The sequence below is a fragment of the Ahaetulla prasina genome, chromosome 1 (assembly GCF_028640845.1).
Source record: "Ahaetulla prasina isolate Xishuangbanna chromosome 1, ASM2864084v1, whole genome shotgun sequence".
NCBI classification, from domain to species: Eukaryota; Metazoa; Chordata; class Lepidosauria; order Squamata; family Colubridae; genus Ahaetulla; species Ahaetulla prasina.
This window is the reverse complement of record NC_080539.1, coordinates 362030140-362057283: the sequence shown is the minus strand read 5'-3', so window position 1 is coordinate 362057283 and position 27144 is coordinate 362030140. Positions and strand designations below refer to the sequence as shown.

The 27144-nt window shown below is 42.7% G+C and overlaps 2 protein-coding genes across 2 annotated transcripts in view; one reads left to right on the top strand and one right to left on the bottom strand.

Annotated features, from left to right (window-relative positions):
• UNC13A (unc-13 homolog A) overlaps positions 1-27144 on the top strand; it is a 264443-nt gene that overhangs the window by 23780 nt on the left and 213519 nt on the right. The gene's annotated exons all lie outside the window — the stretch shown is intronic.
• The window catches only part of NFIC (nuclear factor I C), a 316258-nt gene that overhangs the window by 250136 nt on the left and 38978 nt on the right, over positions 1-27144 (bottom strand). The window lies entirely within an intron of this gene.

Below are 27144 nucleotides of genomic sequence, written 5' to 3'. Positions count from 1 at the left end.
AAAAAACAAACTCAGATGAGACCGAGGGTGGAGAACAGACTCATGCAGAGATACAGCAGGCATCTCCCTCTATTACAGTTCTAGGCACCTAAGAGTATTTGATTATTTAGTTTCTTAACTCCCCAAGTCTTGTTCATAAAGTGGCTTGCAGAGTAGAAATGAAAGTGAATAACTTATGGGAGAAACGTAAAAGGAAGAAAAATATTCTGAGAGGCCAGCTGGAATCTGAAAAGAGTCTAGATTTGCCATGGCATTTTAAACTCCCAAAGTGGCTGCCTGCAAGTTTTATTGTTGCTTGTATAGCATTTTAGATGTTGTATTATAAATCCACATGGATTTGCGTACTGTTCACCTGTGCCCTGGTGCAAGGGAGTGGGAGCTGTTCCTCTATTTATTTATTTTTTAAGTCAAAAGTTATCTAGAATATCAGCTCCCATCTATATAAGTTAATTTATATTCCTTACTCTTCTTGGTTTCTCAACTCTCCTTAAATAGGGAGAAGGTTACTTTCCCCTGAATGAAACAACAGGCCCCATAGTTTTGTTTTTTTTTTAAAAAAGCTCACACAAAAACTTGCTTTTTAGAATCCTCTTTGGCACATGTCCTAGTTGCTGCTTAGTGGCACGTCTCCGACCTCTGCCGGTGGCATTGACTTCCTGCACTTTTCTTCCTTGCTGGCCTTCTCCATGCCCACCTGCTTAATTTGCTCAGCTTGTATGATGCCTCCGGCTCACTGCGAGACCCCAGACCTGTTTGATCAGATACAACTGGTGCACGATTGTGAATTAACCTGCCGCAGCTGAGCCCTATCCTCTGTAGTCTTGTTTGACATAATGGCAGAAAAGGCCATCTTTTCCCTTTGTGGATTCCTTGAATGGATGAAACACCAAATACCAGGTTACTAAAACCTAGGGACTAATCCAGTAGGACTTTTATTATCTATGCATTATTTATTTATCAGATTTTTATCCTGCCTTTATTACTCTATAAATAACTCAAGGCAGCGAGCATACCTAATACTCTTTCCCCCTCTTATTTTCTCCTCAGAAGTGGGTTGGTGTGTGTGTGTGTGTGTGAGAGAGAGAGAGAGAGAGACAGACAGACAGACAGACAGACAGAGAGGCAGAGACAAAGAGAGAGAGAGAGACAGACAGAGAGAGAGAGTGAGTGTGACTGGCTTTCGTGCCTACGGCAGACTAGAACTCACAGCCTCCTGGTAATTGGCCCAAGTTACCCATCACTTTTCATGCCTAAGGCAAGACAGGAACTCACCATCTCCTGGTGATTTGGCCAAAGTTACCCAGCCAGATTTCATGCCTAAGGCACGAAAGGCAGGACTAGAACTCACAGTCTCCTGGTGATGGGCCCAAAGTCCCAAAGGTGGCTTTCATGCAGGATTAGAACTCACTGTCTCCCAGTTTCTGGGCTTTAACCATTAACTATCCCTTTTAGCCTTACTGTTTCCCCTGCCTCACATTGTTGTCCCTCCTTTCTGAAGGACAAGATCTTTGATACTTCACCAGCTACAGAGATTTATGAATGAAATCAAATAATCAGACTCTCCACCGAAATGGGCTTACTCATCGTAGACTTCCTGCAAAAGAATTCATGTACCAACTAGTATGTAACATCATTAGCTCCTTTTTGATAATCACCCTCAAGTAATCAAGTATAGACTATTTCTGGGCAAGGAGGCTCTGTTTAGCTATTCTGGTCAATAACCATTTGTCCTAAAAACACACACTAACTGGAAATTTTCTGCTCCAGAGAAAAAGTTGGCTAGGTCAGCTTCCTGCACTGACCAGCCAAATGTTTGCAGAGTGACTTAGTTGGATGTGAAAATAGTAAATTGGGGTTCTGCCAGTTCAAATATATTGTCTTGCTTGATGGTCAGATGTTTTCTAAGAATTATGTAGTGAAGGGACAACTCATCAGCTACTATCAGTAATATTCTTCCAAAGTGATATTGCTAGTCGTGCCAAACAAATCTTATTTTATGCTTTGACAAAGGGACTAAATTAGCAGGCCAGCAAAATGCAATGGATATAATATACTTGGATTTCAGTAAGGCATTTGACAATGTAGACCACAACCTACTTCTTGGTAAGCTAAAAAAAAATGTAGGATAGACAGCATCACCATCAGATATATAAGTTGCTGACAAACTGCATTCAATGTGTAGTACTTAATGGAGCTACATCTACATGGAGGGAAGTAAGCAGTGGGGTACCCCAAGGCTTCATTTTAGGCCCAGTACTCTTCAACATCTTCATAAACAATTTAGATGAGGGAATAGAAGGAGAACTTATCAAGTTTGCAGACCACATTAAACTGGCAGGAATAGCCAACAACCCAGAGGATCCAGATGGATCGTGACAGACTGGGCCCTGTCTAACAAAATGAAATACTATGTAGAGAAAAGTAAAGGTTTTAAACTTAGGCAAGAAAAAACAAATATACAGGTACATATTAGGTGCAACCTGGTTCAATAATAATAAATGTAAGAAGGATCTTGGAGTCCTAGTGGACAATCACATAAATATCAGCCAGCAGTGTACGGCAGCAGCCAAAAAACCCAATGCAATCCTAGGTTGCATTAACAGAGCGTTATAATCAAGATCACATGAAGTACTAGTATCACTTTACAAAGCCTTAGAAACACCACACTTAAAATACTGTATCCAGCTTTGGCCACCATATTATAAAAAAAGATGTTGAGACTCTGGAAAGAGTCTTTTGCTCTTTTGCACAAGAGCAACAAATATGATTAGAGGGCTAGAGGCTAAAACATGAAGAGCAGTTGCAGGAATTGGGTATGTCTAGTTTAATGAAAAGAAGGACTAGGGGAGACATGGTAGCAGTGTTCCAATATCTCAGGGGCTGCCACAAAGAAGAGGGAGTCAGCCTATTTTCCAAAGCACCAGAAGGCAAGACAAGAAACAATGGATGGAAACTAATCAAGGAGAGAAGCTACCTAGAGCTAAGGAGATTTTCTAACAGTGCTAACAATTAACCAGTGGAACAGCTTGCATTCAGAAGTTTTGGGTGGTCCATCACTAGAGGTTTTTAAGAAAAGACTGGACAATCATTTGTCTGGAGTGGTATAGGGCAGTGATGGCTAACATTTAGCCGTCGTGTGGCAAAAGCAGGGGGAGCGCACACCCATAATTCAATGCATCCCGCCCTGAGCATGCATGTATGACCCCCTCATGCTCCCCTCACTTTTGGCCTGCGATGGCCCAGTAGGTCCGTTTTTCGCCCTCCCCAGGCTCCAGAGGCTTTCTTGGAGCCTGGGGTGGGGGAAAATGGCCTTTCCCAACCCAACCCTCTCCCCCAGGCCCTCTGGAGGCCGGAAACGGCCCATTTCCTGACTTCCGGTAGAAACGGAAGTTCCGTTTTTTACTCTCTCCAGGCACCAGAGCCTTTCTAGGAGCCTGGGGAGGGCAAAAACAGCCTTCCCCCCGCCGGACGCCCTCCGGAGGCTGGAAACAGCCCATTTCCCGTGGGCCTGGAAGGCCTGAAAATCAACTGGCTGGTGCGCACATGTGCACTGGAGCTGAACTAGAGCAACACTTGCATGCCCACAGATATAGCTCCGTGTGCCACCTGTGGCACGCATGCCATAGGTTCGCCATCACGGGTATAGGGTCTCCTGCTTGAGCAAGGGGTTAGACTAGAAAACCTCCAAGGTCACTTCCAACTCTATTATTCTGTTTGAGGTTAATACCCTGTTTCTCCCAGAATAAGGCATCCCCTGATAATAAGCCCAAACAGGCTTTTGAGCACATGGCAATAAGGCCAAGCGCTTATTTCAGGGTTCAAAAAAACATAAGAAGAGGGTCTTATTTTCAGGGCAACACGGTATGTTTTATTAATACAGCAGTTCTTCTGAATTGTGCTTGTCTATCAAATGATTTGCTCTCTACGGACTAATATTCTGTAGCCTTTTCTCCCATGCCTGACTCCCCATAGGTTAATGATGAGCAAACATCACCTGTGAGACTCCTACCTGCCATTGAACTATTTAAAGATACAGCCTTAAGCATTCTCTTCTTTTCAAATTATTTATATGTTCCTGCATTGCCACCCAGTGGTAATATACTAAACCAGAGACCGAGAGCAATTCTCACTCTTAAAAATATGATTCTTTATATCCCACCTTTTTCAATACACTACCACCAAGGACAGTATGGCAGTGCTTGTGATATAGCAGTCTGGGATTAATAAAACTATTTTGTCTGACTGATACTGAGTTTTAAACCACCCATTAGCAAAGTCCAAACTTCAATTACCAAAGACATTGGGGGGGGGGGGAACAGTGGCAAAGCAGGAATAACAAAATAGCTAAAACATATACAAATAATAAAATCCTACATTAAAATGGCAATACGTTATTACTTTAGCAGAGATTAATATGGTACAGATTTAATTTTGGAGCACAGTGGGGAAAAAATAGATTTTGTTTAACTTTTACTTCTCAGATTGAAATGCATTATTTTAACTGCTCTGTTCCAGTTACAACCAATGAGTTATCTCCCTATCAGTTAAGATATAGTAATTATTTTTTAAAATTTATTTTTATTTACTTAGCAAATGTATATAGCTGCTCCCTTCACAAAATAAAATACTGGGTAGCTTACAAAAATCATACAGGGTGATGTCCATCGCAGAGGTGGGTTTCAGCAGGTTCTGACCAGTTCTGGAGAACCGGTAGTGGAAACTTTGAGTAGTTCGGAGAACCGGTAGTACAAATTCTGACTGGCCCTGCTCCCATCTGTTCTCTGCCTCCTGAGTCCCAACTGATCGGGAGGGAATGGGGATTTTGCAGTTACCTTCCCCTGGAGTGGGGTGGGAATGGAGATTTTGCAGTATCGTTCCTCTCCCATGCCCACCAATTCTTCGACTCGCAAGTATACTTCCCATATTTCCGATGGTCTTAGGCGACCCCTGGCAAATCGTCATTCGACCCCCAACGGGGTCCCGACCCACAGGTTGAGAACCGCTGGACTAGACCATTGTTTGTCAATCTCAGCAAGTTGCGTGGACTTCAATTCCCAGAATTCCTTGGTCAGCTAGCTGGGAAATTCTGAGAGTCCAAGTGCATAAAGTTGCTGAAGTTGAGAAACACTGTACAGGTAGGCCTTGACTTACAACCACAACTGATTAGCCTGACTAGGTGGCTCAGTGGCTAAGACACTGAGCTTGTTGATCAGAAAAGTCGGCAGTTCGATGGTTCAAATCCCTAGTACAGGTCTCCTGCATGAGCATGGGGTTGGACTAAATGACCTCCAAGGTTCCTTCCAGCTCTGTTACTGTTAACTGAGCCCCAAATTTCTGTTTCAAATTGAGACAGTTGTCAACTTACTTTTGCCCTATGTTACGACTCTCCTTGCTACAGGTGTTAAGTGAACCGCTGCAGTTGTTAAATTAGTGTAGGAAGTTAGCATCCACCCCCTCCTAGAAGAATCCTAGATATTCTGGGAAATATTAAAAAGGCGGAATATTATGTTTCCCTGGATGAGAAAAGGAGAAACATGTTTTTAAAGACAAAACAGCTCCCTGCAGCTCCCTGCCTCCCCCCTTCAGCTCCAGGGTGATGGAATTAAGACATGGCCCTCAGGACATGATAGGATTAGCCCTCTAACCATCTCACCACAGCACCTGGGAAGATTACATCACCCAGCAAGGTTCAACCAAGCTTGGGGCTCAAAAAGGCAACGTACAAAGTTACCTCTGCATGGCCCCATGGGAGTCTGACAACCAATCAGAATATAAATTCAAAGCCCAACAGAGGGCATTAATCTCTCTTTCTCTCTCTCACCCATGTGCTTTTTTGCCCAAGACCTCAAACCATGTGGGCCTGTCCACCATTAAAAATCATCTTTCCAAGCAGTCTCCATGTTTCCAGTGTCTTTCTTCCCACTTGGAACTGAACCCAGGTGGACATTTCTTCCAACATTAGTAAAACAGTTGTTAAGTGAATCTAGTTTCCCCCTTAACTTTGCTTGTCAGAAGGTCTCAACAGGTGATCTCGTGACCCGGGGACAGTGCAACCGTCATAATTGTGAGCCATGAACTTTGATCATGTGACCATGGGGATGCTGCAACGGTTGTGTGAAAATAGTCATGTCCCCTTTTTTCAGCGCTGCTGTAACTTTGAAGGGTCACTAAATGAAAGATTGTAAGTGAAAGATTACCTGTACTAGACAATAGATATGAAAGGGAACTTTTCAGGTGGTTGGAAATGAACCCAATCTTGCTGTTATATGCAAGCAAGATGGTTATCAAAGCTCTTTACCAAACGTTGTGAATCCTGAATCACAATACAGGAATTTTTCTGTGTACAGGTAGTCCTCATCTTACGACCACAATTGAGCTCCAAGTTTCTGTTGTTAAGCAAGATATTTATGATGTGAGATTTGCCTTGTTTATGATCTTTCTTGCCACAGTTGTAACTTTGTTGGTTGTATCCTTACAATTTATATTGATATTGTTTCCTGATTACTTATTTGTACCCTATGACTATTATTAAGTGTTGTAGAATAGAATAGAATAGAATAGAATAGAATAGAATAGAATAGAATAGAATAGAATAGAATTTTTTATTGGCCAAGTGTGATTGGACACACAAGGAATATGTCTTGGTGCATATGCTCACAGTGTACATAAAAGAAAAGATACGTTCATCAAGAATTCTAAGGTACAACACTTAATGATAGTCATAGGGTACAAATAAGCAATCAGGAAACAATATCAATATAAATCGTAAGGATACAAGCAATAAAGTCAGTCATACAGTCATAAGTGGAAGGAGATGGGTGATGAGAACGATGAGAAGATTAATAGTAGTGCAGATTTAGTAAATAGTTTGATGGTGTTGAGGGAATTATTTAGCAGAGTGATGGCATTTGGGAAAAAACTGTTCTTGCGTCTAGTTCTTCTGGTGTGCAGTGCTCTGTAGCGTCATTTTGAGGGTAGGAGTTGAAACAGTTTATATCCAGGATGTGAGGGGTCTGTAAATATTTTCACAGCCCTCTTTTTGACTCCTGGAAGAACTAGACACAAGAACAGTTTTGCAAGGTCGTGCTGAGGACTTTGGACAGTATCTGCATGATAAAATTGCTCAGATTCGGGAGGGGCTGGACACAGACTGGGTAGATTCAGAGGGGTCGACAGGGGCAGGTCTTGAGGTTGCCAGCTGGGAGGAGTTTGACCCTGTGGCTCCCGAGGACATGGACAGGATACTGAGGAAGTTGAGGGCAACCACATGTTTACTGGACCCGTGTCCTTCCTGGATGGTACTGGCCAACAGGAGGTTACACGAGGCTGGCTTCAGGGAATTATTAATGCTTCTTTGAGAGAGGGTGTCTTTCCAACTGCCTTGAAAGAAGCAGTGGTGAGACCCCTCCTCAAGAAGCCTTCCCTGGATCCGGCTGTTTTAGCGAACTACCGTCCGGTCTCCAACCTTCGCTTTGTGGCGAAGGTTGTTGAGAGTGTGGTTGCTTACCAGCTCCCTCTGTACCTGGATGAAACGGTCTATCTGGACCCATTCCAGTCCGGTTTCCGACCTGGGTACAGCACAGAGACGGCTTTCGCCTTCTTAGACCGGGATGCCCTATGCACGGTCACCATGCCCTTGTCATCTCCCATCTGGACTACTGTAACGCTCTCTACATGGGGCTTCCCTTGAAGAGCACCCGGAGGCTTCAGCTGGTCCAGAATGTGATAGAGGGAGCAGATCGAGGCTCCCATATAACACCACTCCTGTGTAGGCTGCACTGGCTCCCGGTGATCTTCCGGGTGCAATTCAAGGTACTGGTCACCATCTTCAAAGCGCTTCATGGCATGGGACCTGGTTACTTACGGGACCGCCTACTGCAACCGACGGCCTCCCAGCGACCAGTGCGCTCCCATAGGGTGGGCCTCCTCTGGGTGCCGTCGGCTAGACAATGCCGGCTGGCGACCCCCAGGGGGAGGGCCTTCTCTGTGGGGGCTCCAACCCTCTGGAACGAACTACCATCTGGTATGCCCAACTCCCCGATCTCCGGACTTTTCGATGCGAGCTGAAAACATGGCTGTTTCATCGAGCAGGACTGGCCTGATAGTTTTAATTAGGAGTTTTAATTGGGAGTTTTAGATGGGTTTTATAGTGTCAGCCAAATTTAAATATTTTATTTTATCTTATTTTAATGTTTGTAGAAATGATTTTAATATGGCTGTAAACCGCCCTGAGTCCTTCGGGAGAAGGGCGGTATAGAAATATGATTAATAAATAAATAAATAAAATAAAATATAGGTCCTCAATGGAAGGCAGGTTGGTAGCCATTGTTTTTTCTAGAGTTCTAATAATCTTCTGATTATCCTATCCCAACCCAACCCAACCCAACCCAACCCAACCCAACCTATTCTGTTCTGTTCTGTTCTGTTCTGTTCTGTTCTGTTCTACTCTACTCTACCCTACCCTACCCTACCCTACCCTACCCTATTCTATTCTATTCTATTCTATTCTATTCTATTCTATTCTATTCTATTCTATTCTATTCTATTCTATTCTTGTTAAGTGTATGACTGACACCGCACCTTGAGGTTTTTTTTTTTAGCATTAATCCACCCCTGGGACACCCTGGATGATAAAAATCTTAGCCATCGGATCTCTTTCTTGTATTTCAATTGTAGATATTTAAATTTCAGATGCTGCAAAGCTGAAAGCTTTCCAGAAAACAACTTTGCTTCTCCAATAGAAGCACAAAGGCAGTAAGCATTCATACTGTGGAAATTGCTGGAAAATTAAATGAATGCCTTGCTAGCCTCAATGGTTGTGTCTGCCTCAGGGCGAAACTGAATTGCTCACAGCTCGCTTCTGAAAAGGGCTATAAGGGGGTGTTTCAGCAGAATTGGTGCAGATGTGGACTGGGAATACTAGAATTAGGGAATGCGAATCCATAGTTTCCAGCAACCTGCTCCCAACTATGACCAGATGGATTGGAGGAGGTAATAGAAAAACATTAGATCCGTGATGGCGAACCTATGGCACGTGTGCCACAGATGGCACGTGGAGCCATATTGGTGGGCACGCGAGCTGAGCGAGCTGTGCGCACTGGCCAGCTGATTTTCGGGCCTTCTGGGTCCACTGGAAGTTGGGAAACACGCTGTTTCCAGCCTCCGGAGGGCCTTGGGGGGGGGAATTCAGAGGAATTATTGAGTCTGTCATTTGCACCTCTATAACTGTCTGGTTCGGTTCTGCAACCCAACAAGAAAAACACAGACTTCAGAGGATAATTAGAACTGCAGAAAAAATAATTGCTACCAACCTGCCTTCCACTGAGGACCTGTATACTGCACGAATCAAGAAGAGGGCCGTGAAAATATTTGCAGATCCCTCACATCCTGGACATAAACTGTTTCAACTCCTACCCTCAAAACGACGCTATAGAGCACTGCACACCAGAACAACTAGACACAAGAACAGTTTTTTCCCGAAGGCCATCACTCTGCTAAACAAATAATTCCCTCAACATGTCAAATTATTTACTGAATCTGCACTACTATTAATCTTCTCATAGTTCCCATCACCAATCTCTTTCCATTTATGACTGTATGACTATAACTTGTTGCTAGCAATCCTTATGATTTATATTGATATATTGACCATCAATTGTGTTGTAAATGTTGTACCTTGATGAAGGTATCTTTTCTTTTATGTGCACTGAGAGCATATGCACCAAGACAAATTCCTTGTGTGTCCAATTACACTTGGCCAATAAAATTCTATTCTATTCTATTCTATTTTTCACCCTCCCCAAGCTCTAGAGGCTTTCTAGGAGCCTGGGGAGGGTGAAAACGGCCTTCCCCAACGCCCTGGAGGCCGGAAATGGTCCCTTTCCCGACTTCCGGTGGGACCGGAAGACTCGTTTTTCATTCTTCCCAGGCTCCAGAGCCTTTCTAGACCAGAGTCAATCCAAGTGCCCATAATAAATTGTTCCCCTAGTAGCTTTGTTATATTAAAAAGTGCAGTGATTAGAGACAGACTGAAGATTAATTTAATTTAATGGCGTTATAAGGCCCTCACTTCAAAAAGACTCCAGGTGGCAGCTCCTAATAATGGCTTATGATTATTGAGCTACAGATCCAAAGTCCCATTTAGTTTTGGCATTCACTGAATAACTTTAGCTCAATTAGTTGTTTCCAGCCTTAGCTACCTCACAGGGTTGTTGAGGGCATAAAGCAGGAGCCTCCAAACTTGGCAATTTTAAGACTTATAGATTTCAACTCCCAGATTTCTTCATGCTGTCTGGGTAATTCTGGGAGTTGACGTCCACAAGTCTTAAAGGTTGCCAAGGTTGGAGACCCCTGGTATAAAGCAATCTCAGAAAGCTCAGAATTCCAATCAAATTAGCAGAGATTTTAAAATCCCATATGTAAGGCCAGCCTACCTCTCTGTTTACTAATCCAAAACCTGCTTGTTCTAGTTTTATCACTGCATGTCAGGTGGCATGGGATATTCCGTTAGATCAGGGGTCTCCAACCTTGGCAACTTTAAGACTCGTGGACTTCAACTCCCAGAATCCCTCAGCCAGCAAAGCTGGCTGAGGAATTCTGGGAGTTGAAGTCTACGAGTCTTAAAGTTGCCAAGGTTGGAGACCTCTGCTTTAGATTCCTTTGTCAGTTTTGAAGCAACGTATTAGGTTCAACATCGATAGAACACTGCCGCGGAGGGCCCTGCCGTTCTTATGGGCATCTGCATTGGTGTGTGTTTGTGTGTGTGTGGGGGGTGTTATTCTCTACTGAATTATTTTTTTAAAGGTGCAGAATAGAGGCGGGATCACCTGGTGTCCTCCTTTCCTTCTTTATTCTTCTGCAGCTAGAATAACCAAAGACTACTTTGGGACCGTACATGCTCCTTACCACAATATTGTTTCTAGTGGCTCTGGGAAGCCCTGTGGCTTCTGAATGATTAGTTGATCAAAATATAACATAAATTGTTATAGAAATTCTCTCTCCCTCCCTCTCCCCCCCCACTTTTATCCCAGTTGTGCCCATTAACTGCTTTTAAGCTTTAATAAACATCATTTCCCCCCCCCCAGCTGAACTTGGTGATATGTCTAACCAGGGAATTCTGGGAGTTGAAGTCCACACCAGGGGTGAAATCCAGCAGGTTCTGACAGGTTCTGGAGAACCGGTAGCGGAAATTTTGAGTAGTTCGGAGAACTGGCAAATGTCACCTCTGGCTGGCCCCAAAATGGGGTGGGAATGGAGATTTTGCAACATCCTTCCCCCAGGAGTGGGGTGGGAATGGAGATTTTGCGGTATCCTTCCCCTGCCACGCCTACCAAGCCATGCCCACAGAACCGGTAGGGAAAAAAATGTGAATTTCACCACTGGTCCACACTTCTTAATGTTACCAAGGCTGAGAAACACTGGTTGCAAGTATTGTCTGGGAATGTGCTGGGGATAAAATAAACTGGGAATAACCCACTATAATTTCCCAGTAATGATGTCACTGGGCAAACAACATGAATTACCTCCTTACATCATTTGCAAAATGATATCATGATACTCCCAGCCCACCTTTTGGTATCATTGTAGCTTATATTTTCCGTAGACTCTCCCTTGATATATTCAATTTTTAAGGAGGTTCAGACACGAGTTCATTTGAGCTCAGCCAATTTTTTGTTCTCAGAAAACCAGCAGAGGATGCAATAATTTGGTTGGGTTATCCAGCCCTGCTGGGACTCAGCAACTCTATTCAAACCAGTGAGGCACGAGGCAGGCAGCCCACCCATCGAGACCTCTCCGGAGAGCTGAGATCTAAACAGACCGGCAATTAGAACACACAAACCTTCCTTGCCTAGCAAATTGTTAGCTTCTGTGGCAGAACTGCCAGTTTTCTTTATTTATTTCAATCCCGCCCCTCCCTTGGCCTTTCAGACATCCAAGGAAGCTGCCCCACGAAACCTTAACCCTATGCTCCCCAAATGCTAGGGCTGTAAGATCGGCGTTGAAAAAATCTGGATAGCCACTGAGTAGCGATGGAATATAGAAAACTCCAGCCCTTTGCTGCTGTGTTCTGAAAGCTGAGAACTCGATTAACAGAATAATAACAAAATAACAGAGTTGGAAGGGACCTTGTAGGGCATCTAGTCCAACTCCCCACCCAAGCAGGAGACCTTACGTCATTTCTGACGGATAGCAGTCCAGTCTCTTCTTGAAAGCCTCCAGTGATGAAGCTCCTACAACTTCTGAAGGCAATTTCTGTTCCATGGGTTGATTGTTTTCCCTTTCAGAAAATTTATCCTTATTTCTAGATTGAATCTCGCCTTGATCAGTTTCCATCCATTGTTCCTTGTCTGGCCTTCAGGTGCTTTGGAAAATAGCTTGACCCCCTCCTCTCTGTGGCAGCCCCTCAAATATTGGAACACTGCTATCATGTCTCCCCGGGTCCTTCTCTTCATTAGACTAGTTATGCCGAGTTCTTCGTATGTTTTAGCCTCCATTCTCCTTTGCTCTTCTCTGCACTCTTTCTAGCGTCTCAACATCTTTTTTATAATGTGGTGACCAAAACTGGATGCAGTATTCTAGGTTTGGTCTTACTAAGGCTTTATAGAGTGGTATTGTGATCTTGATTGAATCCCTCTGTTAATGTAATTTAGGATTGCATCGGCTTTTTTGGCTGCCGCTGCACACTGCTGGCTCATATTTAATGCTGGCTCATATTTAATGGAGTCCACTAAGACTCCAAGATTCCTCTCACAGTAATATAAACAATTATATCCTCTTGTTTTTATTTTCTCCCATAACATACACCTGGATGCTCAAATTTACGGTATAGAGAGTCCTTGACTAAACCATTTGTTTAGTGACTGCTCAGAGTTAAGGTCCAAATTTGGCAGCTTTACGACTTGTGGACTTCAGCTCCCAGAGTACCCCTGCCAGCTATGGAAGCTGAAGTCCACAAGTCTTAAAATTGCAACATTGGACACTCCTGCCATAGGGTTTGGTAAAAACAAACAAACATCAAGATGGTGAAAATGTGATAAAGGCTCTTTCTGATTTTAAGGTGCAAATTCTGAGTGGAGTTGAACTGCCTGTGTATATTTTTCCATAAATCATTGCAAAGGGTAAATTGAGAAAAGACATAGAAAACGGACTAATTTTGTGACATGGCTGTTCACAAAGGCAGAGCCAAGAAGAGCAGTCAGAGCAGAAATATAGAAAAGATAAGTAGATTTCCTCCCTCCCCTGGCCAGACACAACTTACAAATTTAATCAGAGGTCATGCAGAGTTCCAAAGGATATCTTGATCTATGAACAGGCACTTATTTGCATTCCATTTAAAAAAAAACTAAAAAGAAAATTGTTTAATATTATTTATCCTATCCTCGTTGACATTGACTCATTCTTTAACAGACTAACAGTTCTACTTCCCAAACCATACTGTTTTGTGATTTCTTAAGGCAAGGGTGTCAAACTCAATTTCATTGAGGGCGGCATCAGGGTTGTGTTTGATCTTGGGGTGTGTGTGTGTGTAGGCAGAGAGGGCGTAGCCTGCTCAATGTCACTCATGTCAGGGGTGCCTGTGGCAGGCCAAGTGCTCTGCCGGTGAAAATGGGAGCTCTGTTTTTGCTGGCAGAGGGTTGCAGGAGGCCGTCACAACCGGAAACGGAGCTTGGGAGCCAGTGGTGAAATTCCATTTTTTTTACTACTGGTTCTGTGGGTGTGACTTGGTGGGCATGGCTTGGTGGGTATGGCAGGGGAAGGATACTGCAAAATCTCCATTCCCACCCCACTCTGGGGCCAGCCAGAGGTGGCATTTGCCGGTTCTCCGAACTAATCAAAATTTCCGGTACCGGTTCTCCGAACTACTCAAAATTTCTGCTACTGGTTCTCCAGAACCTATCAGAACCTGCTGGATTTCACCCCTTTCGGGACACCGTGGGCTGGTCCTTCACTGTTTCCAGGGTGGCACCGCCGGCCAGATCTAAGCACCTTACTAGCCGGATCTGGCCAGCGAGCTTTGAGTTTGACATCCCTGCCTTAAGGGATCTGGAAGACTGAGATCTGGTATGTACATTATCACATGCACACACATAGATATGTAACAGACAGAGCAGATCCAATTGAAAAACAGAAAAACAGTAAAGGATCTGCTTTGTTTTAAAGGAATTTCTAGGACGATTAACCATCTGCCTTTTAATTATCAGTAATTCTATCATTTGTAACCTTAAAAAAAATCTCAGAGACACCAATTAGAGAAAAGCAGACCCAAAAGTCATTATAGAAAAGAGATTTGCAAATACTTTTTCGGTCCTCTCCTTCTTTTAGCTTTTCTTATTGGTTGAAGAAGGGGAATATGCATTTCTGGGGTGGGATGCTGCCAGGTGGTTAGTCCTGGAGATTAGACTTCCCCAAAGAAAATAATGGTTTATTTTGTCTTAATGGGAGCATTAAATCAACATATTGATGAGCTGGACAGAAAGAACTTACCAGAAAGCCTGCATCCATATGCCCCCTAATGTCCCATTTATTATTTAGTTATCACTCCAAGGTGAAGAAAAGATGTTTTTTCAAGGAAGCACAAGCTTTTACCAATAAGAATGAGGCTAACCCTGAGGGGTCTCTCGGGCGGGGGGCTGGCAACTTCTGCACTCCTGGATCGCTGTCTTGTCATTCCTGGACCACTGCCCCTTCCCAAGAGTTGATCCAGACACCGGGGAGAGGGGAACCATTTTGCATGAAGGAAGATAGATATTTCGGGTCCTGCCTGCCAAGAAGATAGAATCACCATGTTGCTGCTCTTGAAGGAAGGAACGTTGTACTCAGCTGTGGTGGGCAAAAATCAGAGGTGGTCTGGGGAATATCTTTTCCGGCTAGTATATTTTATTAAAAGGCCTAAGCCTTAGTCCTTTTAATAAAATATGTTAGCCGGAAAAAGGTGCTCCCAGGTTCCTCCAGGGTTCCTGTTTCTACTACCAAATGTGAAAGGGGGAGGGGAGAATTAAGAGTAAATGATTGGGTTAATGTGCTAATCCAGCACAGGCCTGGTTTATTTTTTCTGGGTCAAGGACAACCACTTTGTCTCTGACCAAAAAGTTCTCTAGAAATTACTGGAAGAGGCAAGACCAATACCCCCCATTCTCCTTCTTCTTCTTCTTCTTCTTCTTCTTCTTCTTCTTCTTCTTCTTCTTCTTCTTCTTCTTCTTCTTCTTCTTCTTCTTCTTCTTCTTCTTCTTCTTCTTCTTCTCCTTCTCCTCCTCCTCCTCCTCCTCCTTCTCCTCCTCCTCCTCCTCCTCCTCCTCCTCCTCCTCCTCCTCCTCCTCCTTCTTCTTCTTCATCATCATCATCATCATAATATCAGAGTTGGAAGGGACCTTGGAGGTCTTCTAGTCCAACCCCCTGCCCAGGCAGGAAACCCTACACCATTTCAGACAAATGGCTATCCAACATTTTTTAAAAATTTTCCAGTGTTGGAGCATTTACAACTTCTGGAGGCAAGTTGTTCCACTGATTAATTGTTCTAACTCTCAGGAAATTTCTCCTTAGTTCTAGGTTGCTTCTTTCCTTGATTAGTTTCCACCCATTGCTTCTTGTTCTACCCTCAGGTGCTTTGGAGAATAGTTTGACTCCCTCTTCTTTGTGGCAAGCCCTGAGATATTGGAACACTGCTATCATGTCTCCCTTAGTCCTTCTTTTCATTAAACTAGGCATATCGAGTTCCTGCAACCATTCTTCATCTTCTTTTCAAGATGGAAAATGCAAGAATGTCCTGCCTCTTCCAGTCATTTCTAGAGAACTTTTGATCAGAGACAAAGCGGTTGTCCTTGACCCAGAAAAACAAAACAAAACCCAGGCCTGTCCTGGATTAGCACATTAATCTAACCATTGGTCTCCCCAAAAGATCCCAGCTATCATCCGCCATCTTTAACTGCCCCTCCCCCCCATGCCACAACCTCTGGCAGGCCAAAAACTCACTCCAGAAATAGGACCTTTGTTCTGCTGAGTTTCAGACATTTCCCCAATTCTCAGACAGTTTGAACTTTTTTTAAAAAAAATTGCTTATTTATTTTACTTAGTTTAAAAAAAATGTGCTACCTTTGTTTGTTTTTATAGGAGGGGATTACAGCACCAATCTAAATATATCTTTAGCAGGTATATATATATGTGTACTGTTTCCACAGCATGTTTCTTAACCATAATGACTTTAAGGCAGATGGACTTCAACTCCCAGAATTCCCCAGCCAGCCCATGTCGAAAAGGCCCTTCGCAAACTGAAACCATCTCTATCTATTGGACCTGATGGTCTATGTGCATACTTCTTAAAAAAGCTTTCTACTAACTTAGCAGAACCCCTAAGCATAATCTTTGAAAAAGCTTTCACGACCAGTTCCCTTCCCAAACTTTGGTCACTAGCCACGGTCATCCCTGTCTTCAAAAAAGGAGACCCCAGCCTAGTTGAAAATTACAGACCAATCTCTTTATGCTGCGTCACCTACAAAGTAATGAAATCAATCATTAACCAATCCATTACCCTCACCTAGAAACAAACAACCTACTCTCTAATAAACAATTTGGTTTCAGAAAAAAATTATCCTGTAATTTACAACTTCTACACTGCAAAAACATATGGACTACAAATCTTGATCAAGGCAAAGCAATAGATGCAATTTACATAGACTTCTGTAAAGCTTTTGACTCTATGGTACATGACAAACTTCTTCTTAAACTAAAATCCTACGGTATCTCCGGACCCCTCCATAATTGGATAACAGCCTTCCTGTGAAACAGACAACAAGTGGTCAAAATAGGCAATGCCCTATCAAATCTTGTTCCTGTCAATAGTGGTGTTTCCCAAAGCAGCGTTCTTGGACCAACACTCATCATATTATACATTAATGATCTCTGTGACCATATTATAAGCAATTGTGTTCTCTTTGCTGACAATGTTAAACTATTTAACACTACCAACAATACGGCTACCCTTCAAAAAGACCTTGACTTTGTGTCGGAATGGTCAAAAACTTGGCAACTCCAAATCTCAACCAACAAATGCTCTGTCTTACACATTGGAAAAAAGAATCTGAATACTAAATACAAGCTCGATGGACACTACCTTAGATGACCCCCACCACGTTAAAGATCTTGGAGTTTTCATATCAAATGATCTAAGTGCCAAAGACCACTGCAGCTACATCGCAAAAAAAGGCTTTAAGAGTTGTAAACTTAATCTTGCGTAGCTTCTTGTCCACAAACACTACACTACTAACCAGAGCATATGAAATATTTCTTAAACCAATTCTTGAATACAGCTCGCCTGTCTGGAACCCATATCTCATTTTGGACATTAATACAATTGAGCGTGTCCAGAAATATTTTACAGGAAGAGTTCTCCACTCCTCTGATCACAAAATACCTTATGCCACTAGACTTGAAATCCTGGGTTTAGAAAATTTAGAACTCCGCTGCCTTCGACATGACCTGAGCTTAACTCATAGAATCATCTGTTACAACGTCCTTCCTGTTGAAGACTACTTCAGCTTCAATCACAACAATACACGAGCACACAATAGATTTAAGCTTAATGTGAACTGCTCCAATCTTGATTGCAGAAAATATGACTTCAGAAACAGAGTTGTTAATGCCTGGAATTCACTACCAGACTCTATGGTCTCTTCCCAAAATCCCCAAAGCTTCAACCAAAAGCTATCTACTATTGACTTCACCCCATTCCTAAGAGGTCAGTAAGGGGCGTGCATAAGAGCACCAACGTGCCTACCGTTCCTGTCCTAATGTTTCCTACGATTGTATCCAATTTCATATAGTTATTACATACTTATGGTTATATATATGCTTATATATAGTATAGTTATTTCATGCTTATGCTTATATATAATGTGATAAATAAATAAATAGTGGCTCAGACTGCTAAGACAGTCTGTTATTAACAGCAGCTGCTTGCAGTTACTGCAGGGTCAAGTCCCACCAAGCCCAAGGTTGACTCAGCCTTCCATCCTTTATAAGGTAGGTAAAATGAAGACCCAGATTGTTGGGGGCAATAAGTTGACTTTGTATATAATATACAAATGGATGAAGACTATTGCTTGACATAGTGTAAGCCGCCCTGAGTCTTCGGAGAAGGGCGGGATATAAATGCAAATATTATATATATATAATATATAAATATATAAATATTATATATATTAAATTAAATTATATATTATATAATTTAAATATAAATATAAATTATATATATTAAATTATATTAAATATATAAATATATATATATTTGTTTTCTGAGGTTTTCGCGGGTGTTTGTATGTAGGTCTTTGGTTATTCGGGTTTTCTCCTGCGTAAAATTGGAAGTGTCTTGGCGACGTTTCGACGAAGTCTCATTCGTCATCTTCAGGCTTCAGCTTCGTGCTTCTGGGAGCAAAAGCACGAAGAAACACGGCTGAAGCCTGAAGATGACGAATGAGACTTGTCGCATCTCGCCAGACATACTTCCAATACGCGAGACTATATATATATATATATATATATATATATATATATATATATATATATATGTTTTCTGAGTTTTCACGGGTGTTTGTATGTAGGTCTTTGGTTGTTTGGGTTTCTCCGTGTAAAATTAGAAGTGTCTTGGCGACGTTTCAGCGAAGTCTCATTCGTCATCTTCAGGCTTCAGCTTCGTGCTTCTGGGAGCAACTTCCAATTTAGAAAACCCTAAAAAAACCCAATATATATATATATATATATATATATATATATATATATATATATATATGTATATATATATGTATATATATATGTATATATATATGTATATATATATATATATATGTATATATATATATGTTTTCTGAGGTTTTCGCTGGTGTTTGTATGTAGGTCTTTGGTTGTTTGGGTTTCTCCGTGTAAAATTAGAAGTACTCTATGATGTATATATATATATATATATATATATATATATATATATATATATATATATATATCTTAAAGTTGCCAAGGTTGAGAAACACTGCTCTACAGACTGTTCAGCCACTGGTGCACAAGCTATGATCCAAAGTCTAAGTAGCCTGGAACTAGTCTTTCATCACCTAGCCATACAAGCAAGGTATCCTGGGAATTGTACTCCTGGCAAACCCACAGATCAAGAGGTTGGGAAGCAGATTTGAGACTTTTTCTTGCTTTACAAATGGTGCTTTATCCCAAGCCCAGTCATGAGTCCCAAATCCCTCGGGGAGCCTAGATAAGGTATCTGGACTGGATATGCCCATGGGGCCTCTCCCAGGATAGAAACCAGGATATTGCAAGTTCTAGTCCCGCTTTAGGCAAGAAAGTTGGCTAGGTCGGGGTTCTCCAACCTTGGCAACTTTAAGACTTGTGGACTTCAACTCCCAGAATTTGCTGGCTGAGGAATTCTGGGAGCTGAAGTCCACAAGTCTTAAAGTTGCCAAGGTTGGAGACCCCTGGGCTAGGTGACTCTTGGGTCTGTCACGTTCAGCCCAACCCACCTCAGAGGGTTGTTGAGAAAATAGGAGGAGGAGGAAGAAGAATTGTGTGTGTTTGCTGCCTTGAGCTATTTATAAAAATAATAGGCAGGAAAGGAAGGAAGGAAGGAAGGGAGGGAGGGAGGGAGGGAGGGAGGAAAGAAAGAAAGAAAGAAAGAAAGAAAGAATGATTAAATGACTTTAGGGCCCCAAATTGATGGGCTTGGTTTGTTCATTAAGAAGCCAATACTAGAACAGTTTCATAATGTTTCTGTTTTGACTCAAAAGCAGGATTTTGGCATCACTGGTTTGGGACCAGTCTGATTCCTTTACCCTGGAAAAGCCAGGTTAGGGTTAGGGTTAATCCTAACCCTAACTGAAGGAAAAAACTAAATAAAATTTATTCTCAGTTTAGAAAAGTCAGAGCACCTCGTGCTACTTTACAGAGAAAGCAGAAACGAGTGGCTCTGCGTGACAGATTTTCCCTGCCTTATTTAGCGAGCAAAATATAGGAATGGTTCTAATATTTTATTTTTAGTGCGTTTGATTGGGATTCAATTCCTGGCAAATGCCTGGACACGTCCATGCAATTTTCTTACATCATATTTGGAAGAGATTTATCCTTGCTTCTTCCTTCTCAGAGCTGAGAGAGAATGACTGACCCACCGCCATCTACCCCCCCCCAAAAAAAAGTGTGTGGGGGGGAGGAAATCCAAATCCAAAAGGGAAGCCGCAAAATGTTAAAATGTTCAATCTACTTGCTAAAAGAATTTGCAGGTTTCTGTGAGGGTTTTCCCAAAGCCCCCAGATCTATTTAACCAACTTGAGGCATGCCAGGAAGCAATGGTGAAAAAGTCAAGGTACAGTCACCATTTCAACTTGTTACACACACACACACAGACACACACACACAGACACACACACACAGTAACCCACACAAACCTGGCTCTGTGCTGGACAGGCTGTTGCATGAAACCACAATCCAATTTTTTTTGCTTTTAGAGTTGGGTTCATCCAAGAACGATGGTTTGCACGTTGGATGAACTGCCACAACTGTGGTTTTTAGTTGAGTGTTAATGTGCAAACCCAGCTGCTGTAGCTTCTTCAACAAATCATTCTTAAACAAACCCCAGCTTAGCTGATGGCTGGGATCCTACATGATGCAAACTCGTGACTTATTTTAAGGTTGGCTTGTCATTCAGTTGTAAGCCTTAGTTTGCAAACAATCGATCCATCTGTTAAAATACTGAAGTTCGCAGATGACACAACAGTGATTGGTCTCATTCGAGCCAATGACAAATCCGCATATAGATGTGAGGTCGAACGACTAGCCTTGTGGTGCGACCGTAACAATCTGGAACTGAACACACTCAAAACTGTAGAAATGGTGGTAGACTTTAGGAGAAACCCTTCCATACCCTTCCATACCCTTCCACCTCTCACAATACTTGACAACACAGTATCAACAGTAGAAACCTTCAAATTTCTAGGTTCTATCATATTGCAAGATCTAAAATGGATAATTAACATCAAAAACATCATCAAAAAAGGACAACAAAGACTGTTCTTTCTGCGCCGACTCAGAAAGCTCAAACTGCCCAAGGAGCTACTGATCCAGTTCTACAGAGGAATTATTGAGTCTGTCATTTGCACCTCTATAACTGTCTGGTTTGGTTCTGCAACCCAACAAGAAAGACACAGACTTCAGAGGATAATTAGAACTGCAGAAAAAATAATTGCTACCAACCTGCCTTCCATTGAGGACCTGTATACTGCACGAATCAAGAAGAGGGCTGTGAAAATATTTACAGATCCCTCACATCCTGGACATAAACTGTTTCAACTCCTACCATCAAAACGACGCTATAGAGCACTGCACACCAGAACAACTAGACACAAGAACAGTTTTTTCCCGAAGGCCATCACTCTGCTAAACAAATAATTCCCTCAACACTGTCAAACTATTTACTAAATCTACACTACTATTAATCTTCTCATTGTTTTCATCACCAATCACTTTCCATTTATGACTGTATGACTGTAACTTTTTGTTGCTATCATTAAGGGTTAAATTGCAACCTATGACCATCATTTGTGTTCTAAATGTTGTACCTTTGATGAAGGTTTTTTTTTTCTTTTTCTTTTATGTACACTGAGAGCATATGCACCAAAACAAATTCCTTGGGTGTCCAATCACACTTGGCCAATAAATTCTATTCTATTCTATTCTATAATACCACCCAGCATGTGAATATTGCAAGGGAGCAATCTACAAACACGGTCTAGCCCTTTATTATTATATATTGATTTATTTGTTATATGCACACACAAAACATTACTGGAGGTTTTCAAGAAAAGATTGGACAGAAATGTGTCCGGAATGGTATACGCTCAGCTTGAGCATGAGGTTGGACTAGAAGACCTCCAAGGTCCCTTCCAACTCCCTTCTGTGGAGCACACCCACAACCTATCTAGCATGTTTTCATGTGATTTCAGCAGAAGACAACCTGTACTCACTGACCTACCTGCCTTCCTGTTCTACTGTTGAATTGTTTGTATTCTTAGCAAGTGATTTCTAATGGTTAGCCAAAGTCTGCTTTTACAGGCAATTTTCTTCTCTTTTTGTGAGAAGATCTATCAATGATTTTACAAGAAACAAGAGCTGTCTAAAATTCCTTTAAATGACTAGCCTGTCACATCCTTTCATGTTCTCCTACCTCATTTGTGGATAGAATGGAGGGGATTTTATTTATCCCATATTCCAACTTTTTGTAAATGGATACTTAACATATATTTATTTTCCATGGGGGTAGCAAGCAAATATTCCGACATTTTTCCATGTGTTTTAAATATAACTTGTGGGGGGGATCAAAGATGTGTTTCTTTCTGATAAGCCACACAGAAAAGTTCAATGACATGCTAGCCATTAAATTTTTATCAAACTATACATGTATGTACGTATTACATATATAAATAATTAACAACAGTAAACTTTGTAAACTGTAGCATTATTTGTAATGCTCGCTTTAAAGCAGTTGTTTTTAATCAGAAGTGTTCTTCAGTTAGAGATGATATTTATTAATATCATGGATTTTTCATTTTATATCTGTGGTTTCTTACATTGTTTTAGCTCATCGTTGTGTGCTGCCCAAAGTCATTTTTGGTGAGATGGGAAGCTATATAAACTGGATAAATAAATATGCAGGTAGATACCAATATTTTGGGGAGAGGGAACAGATAGAACACCCAAACCTTCCTATAGTTGTCCAAAGATAGCTATATATTCCTTGATTTTGAAAATATATGTGTGTGTGTGTGTGTGTACATATATATATATACATATATATGTATATGTATATATATATGTACATATATATATATATATATGTACACACACACACACACACACACACACACATATTTTCAAAATCAAGGAATATATAGTATTCCTTGATTTGAATATACAGAAAGAAATACTTCAAATATGAAAATTACCATATCTAAACATAGTTCGAATTTTCTGTGAAAATCAAGGGACGTAGCTTAAGAATCCCACAGATACAAACTTATTTTAAATCCAATTGAAAAAGGGTCAGTACTGAGTTGGATCTGACCTTTTCATGTAGGAAATTCATTGAAATCAATGTGGCAACTTTATTCTAAAACAACTAAATATAACAGATCCAGTCTATTGGATTTTGCATCACAGCATTTCATCATGTCGGCTGTAAAATCTAAGATTATTTTAGGATTATCTTTGTTTCTCCCAAGCGCTCTTCCCAAATGTATGCATATTTTTAAAAATAAGATTCTTCTTTAAAATTCTGAAACGCTAGTAGACTTTTTGTCTTTGATATGAAACTTTCAAACGGAGACTGTTTTAATCCCAAAGAAAATGCCGTCTCCTTGAGGCTCCCCAGACCTGACGTCCACCAGCTACTTACCATCCACCAAGTCTTGGCTGCCATGTCATAACACAGCTGCCATTTCACCGTGCTCTCTCCAGTCTGGCCAGTTGCCCCACTGGGTCTTGGGAACTCCATTCCACTGGATGACGGTCAGGATGACAGCTTCTCCAATGAACCAAACCAATCCAGGGTTACCGTATCTTGAGGACAGCTGGACAAGTTTAGTCAGCATCCTTGGGAAGAAAGTCTCCATTCATGACAATCTGGTCCTTTTTCATCCTTTGTTGAATCAAACAAGCCTTTTGTTTGCAGGAAGGTCAAAAAAAGAAAGAGCAAAAATAAAACGATACCAATAATGAAACCAGTGGTCTTTCAAGGAAGTTTAAGTTAATGGCCCATCTTCAAAACTATTTTTTTTAAAAAAAAGGATCATGTCTCTTATGAGCGTTTTCTAGGTTTTTTTTTTCTTTAAAAAAAAAAACCCAAACCAAACCCAAAACAAATAACGGAGCAGATTTAAAAAACAAAACCTCAGTGTCAAAAAAAAAAAAGACTTTGTGCAGGAACGGATAGAGGCAAAGTTAACTTGGCTTGTGGGTGGCCAAAAGTTTTAGGCTGGCTCTGTGACACGGTGGTTGCGTCTCTGGGGAGGTGTAATAACCAAGGGAACATACACCAAATAGCTGGTTTGTGGAATATGTCTCTCCCCTCCTGTTTATATTTGAATGAATAAGAGGGTATGGCGTAGGTTTCGGATGGCACGTGAGATGTGGTTTTAGATGGAGGCTGAGATGGAGGGCTCCGGGGTGGATGGGGGGGAGGAGAGGAATGTGGTCTCCAAATGCCTCTTTTTGCAATATATAAATCACACCAAAGACATCCTGTTTCTGACGAATAACCAAATGCATGGCAATTGGTGCTTTCAGATAGTCTGTTCCTGAATATAGAGGTTCCATTCATTTAGGGGTGGGCTGCTGGGGGGGGGGGTTCGTAGGGGTTCGGGAGAACCTCTAGCTAAGATTCTGTGCAGTTTGGAGAACCCCCAAATCCCACACCTGGCTGGCCCTGCCCACCCCGTCCCTCCCATGCGGCCCATTTTGGATGCAGGTAAGTGCAGGGCACGCGGGGTGACTTGGGGAGGGTAAAAACGGGCTTACCAGAAGTTCGGGAAGGCCAGAAATGGGCTCGTTTCCAGCCTTCAGAGGGCCTCCAAAACCTGGGGAGGCCGTTTTCGCCCTCCTGGAGGCTCGATGAAAGCCTCTGGAGCCCGGGGAGGGCAAAAACACGCCCCCCCCCACTGCAGGAGGCTGACTAGGCCATGCCCACCATGGCCACGCCCACCCAGCAATGGGACAGAGAACCCCTTGCTAAAATTTTTGAAGTCCACCCCCGCATTCACTGATATGGCCAGCACCTATTTATTCCTTTTCTCTACCAATCATTTATTTAAAAACAACCTCTAAGTTATTGGCCATCACCCTTGCATAACGGTAGTGGCTGAAGGAGTGGGTGATTTATTTATTTTCGTATGGCGTAGCAAAATGCAGCCTAGTGAGTAAAGTTCCCAGAAACAACATACAAAATGGGTATCAAAATATAAAACACCAGAGCAGTGACTTATTTTAAAAGCCCATAGTGTCAATGATGAGTCAAGTTAAATGAAATGTAATTAAATGGGTGCAATGTATAGCCTCTTTGCAATGCATCCCTGGATAACATGATTTTGTCAGGGCTAAATTGTCTACCCATTCTGGGTTCTCACAAGGATTTCCCAGCGAGAAGCAGCAGCATGAATATTGAAAATAAAAACAATGGGTCTTTTTGGAGTGGGTGATGTTTTAACAGAATAACAGAGTTGGAAGGAACCTTGGAGGTCTTCTAGTCCAACCCCCTGCTCGAGCAAGAGACCCTATACCCGTGATGGCGAACCTATGGCACGCGTGCCACAGGTGGCACACGGAACCATATCAGTGGGCACATGAGTGTTGCTCTAGCTCAGCTGCAGCGCGCATGCGCACGCCAGCCAGCTGATTTTTGGGTCTTCTGGGCCCACCGGAAGTCACAAAACAGGCTGTTTCTGGCCTCTGGGGAGGGGGGGAAGGCCGTTTTCGCCCTCCCCAGGCTCCTAGAAAGCCTCTGGAGCCTGGGGAGAGCAAAAAACAGGCCTTCCCGTTCCACCAGAAGTCGGCAAATGGGCTGTTTCTGGCCTCAGGAGTGGGGGGGAGGCCGTTTTTGGGGAGGGTGAAAAATGGGCCTAGCAGGCTTACCATACCAAAAGCAGAGGGAGTGCGGGAGGCGGGGGTGCATTGAATTATGGGTATGGGCAAGCGCACACACGACACCCCCCCCACGCTCCCCCCACTTTTGGCATGCGATGGCAAAAAGGTTAGCCATCACTGCCCTATACCATTTCAGGCAAATTCTTGTCCAATCTCCTTTATAACAAACCTCCAGTCTTGGAGCAACCACTTATTTTTATATTATTATATTTTGCTGTTCCTGGCTCATAGTACAGATAGACTTTGACTTACAACTGTAATAGAGCCCAGAATTTCCATCACAAACTATGACGGTTGTTAAGTTCGGGTATTGACGAGGCAGGAGACCAGGTTAGTGACAACAGCTCTTTAATATAGTGTGACCCAGCAAAACTCTGGAGAAAAACCTCTCCTTATATACACTTCAGCCTGAGGCTGCATCCAATCAGCGAGATATTTCCCGCCTAATACTCCCGCCAAAACTTACAGTAATACATTACACTCCTTCCCTCCCAGAAGGCACTTTGCCAATATTTGCATATTACTTCTCTACGTAGTCCTGCAGGTACGTGGGGCGTCTCCTGACTCTCCCGGACCTGCGCAGTTCACTTTCTGGAGTTGAGTCGAGCTTGCCGGAGGGACTTTTCGCCCTCTGAGCTCCTCCTCCCGCCATCCGGCCCTGGATTATTCGCCGCTCGGACCTGCTGTCCTCTAGAGGACCTGAGGGTGTCGCTGGACCTCGCCTGACTCAGATAAGTCTCTGTTTGGTTCTATGCTTTCTGTTTGTTCTCGGCTCCAGTCAGCTGTGGGGTTAATTAAATCATAGTCAGGGCTGGTCTCGCCTAATTCTGCCTTATCGCTCAATCTGTTTCTTAATTGATCTATGTGGCGCCTCCAAACTCTGCCATCGTCTATTTCCACTAGGTAAGATTTGGGGCCCGCTTTGTCTATGACTATCCCCCTCTTCCAGTTTGGGCCGTCGCTGTAATTATGTGCCCACACTGGGTCTCCTATGTTTAATTCCCGGATTCTATCTGGTTTTGTTTTGAACCCGTCCTGCACGTAGTTCGGTGTAGCCGGTCTAGCGGGCACCGTAGCTTCCGCCCATTAATAGCTCGGCTGGGCTGCGGCGGTGGCCACACAGGGGTCCTGTGTTGGACGGTTAGAATGCGTCGATTTGTGCCTGCCAATCGCCGGGCCGCTTCGTGATAGCGCTTCTTCGCACCGAACAAAACGTTCAGCAAGGCCGCTCGACGCAGGGTGGAACGGCGCTGAGAGGGCATGTCGGATGCCCTCTTCAGCCAGGTACCCTTCAAATAATGCTGCGGTGAACTGTGGGCGTTATCGGACACGAGGGTGTCCGGTAGTCTGCGCGAAAAGGTGTTTTAGTGCTGAAATGACGGCTCCCGTTGTGGATTTCATTAGGATGATCTCCAGCCATTTGGAGAATGCATCCACCACAATTAGAAATGTTTGGCCGTGGAAGGGCGG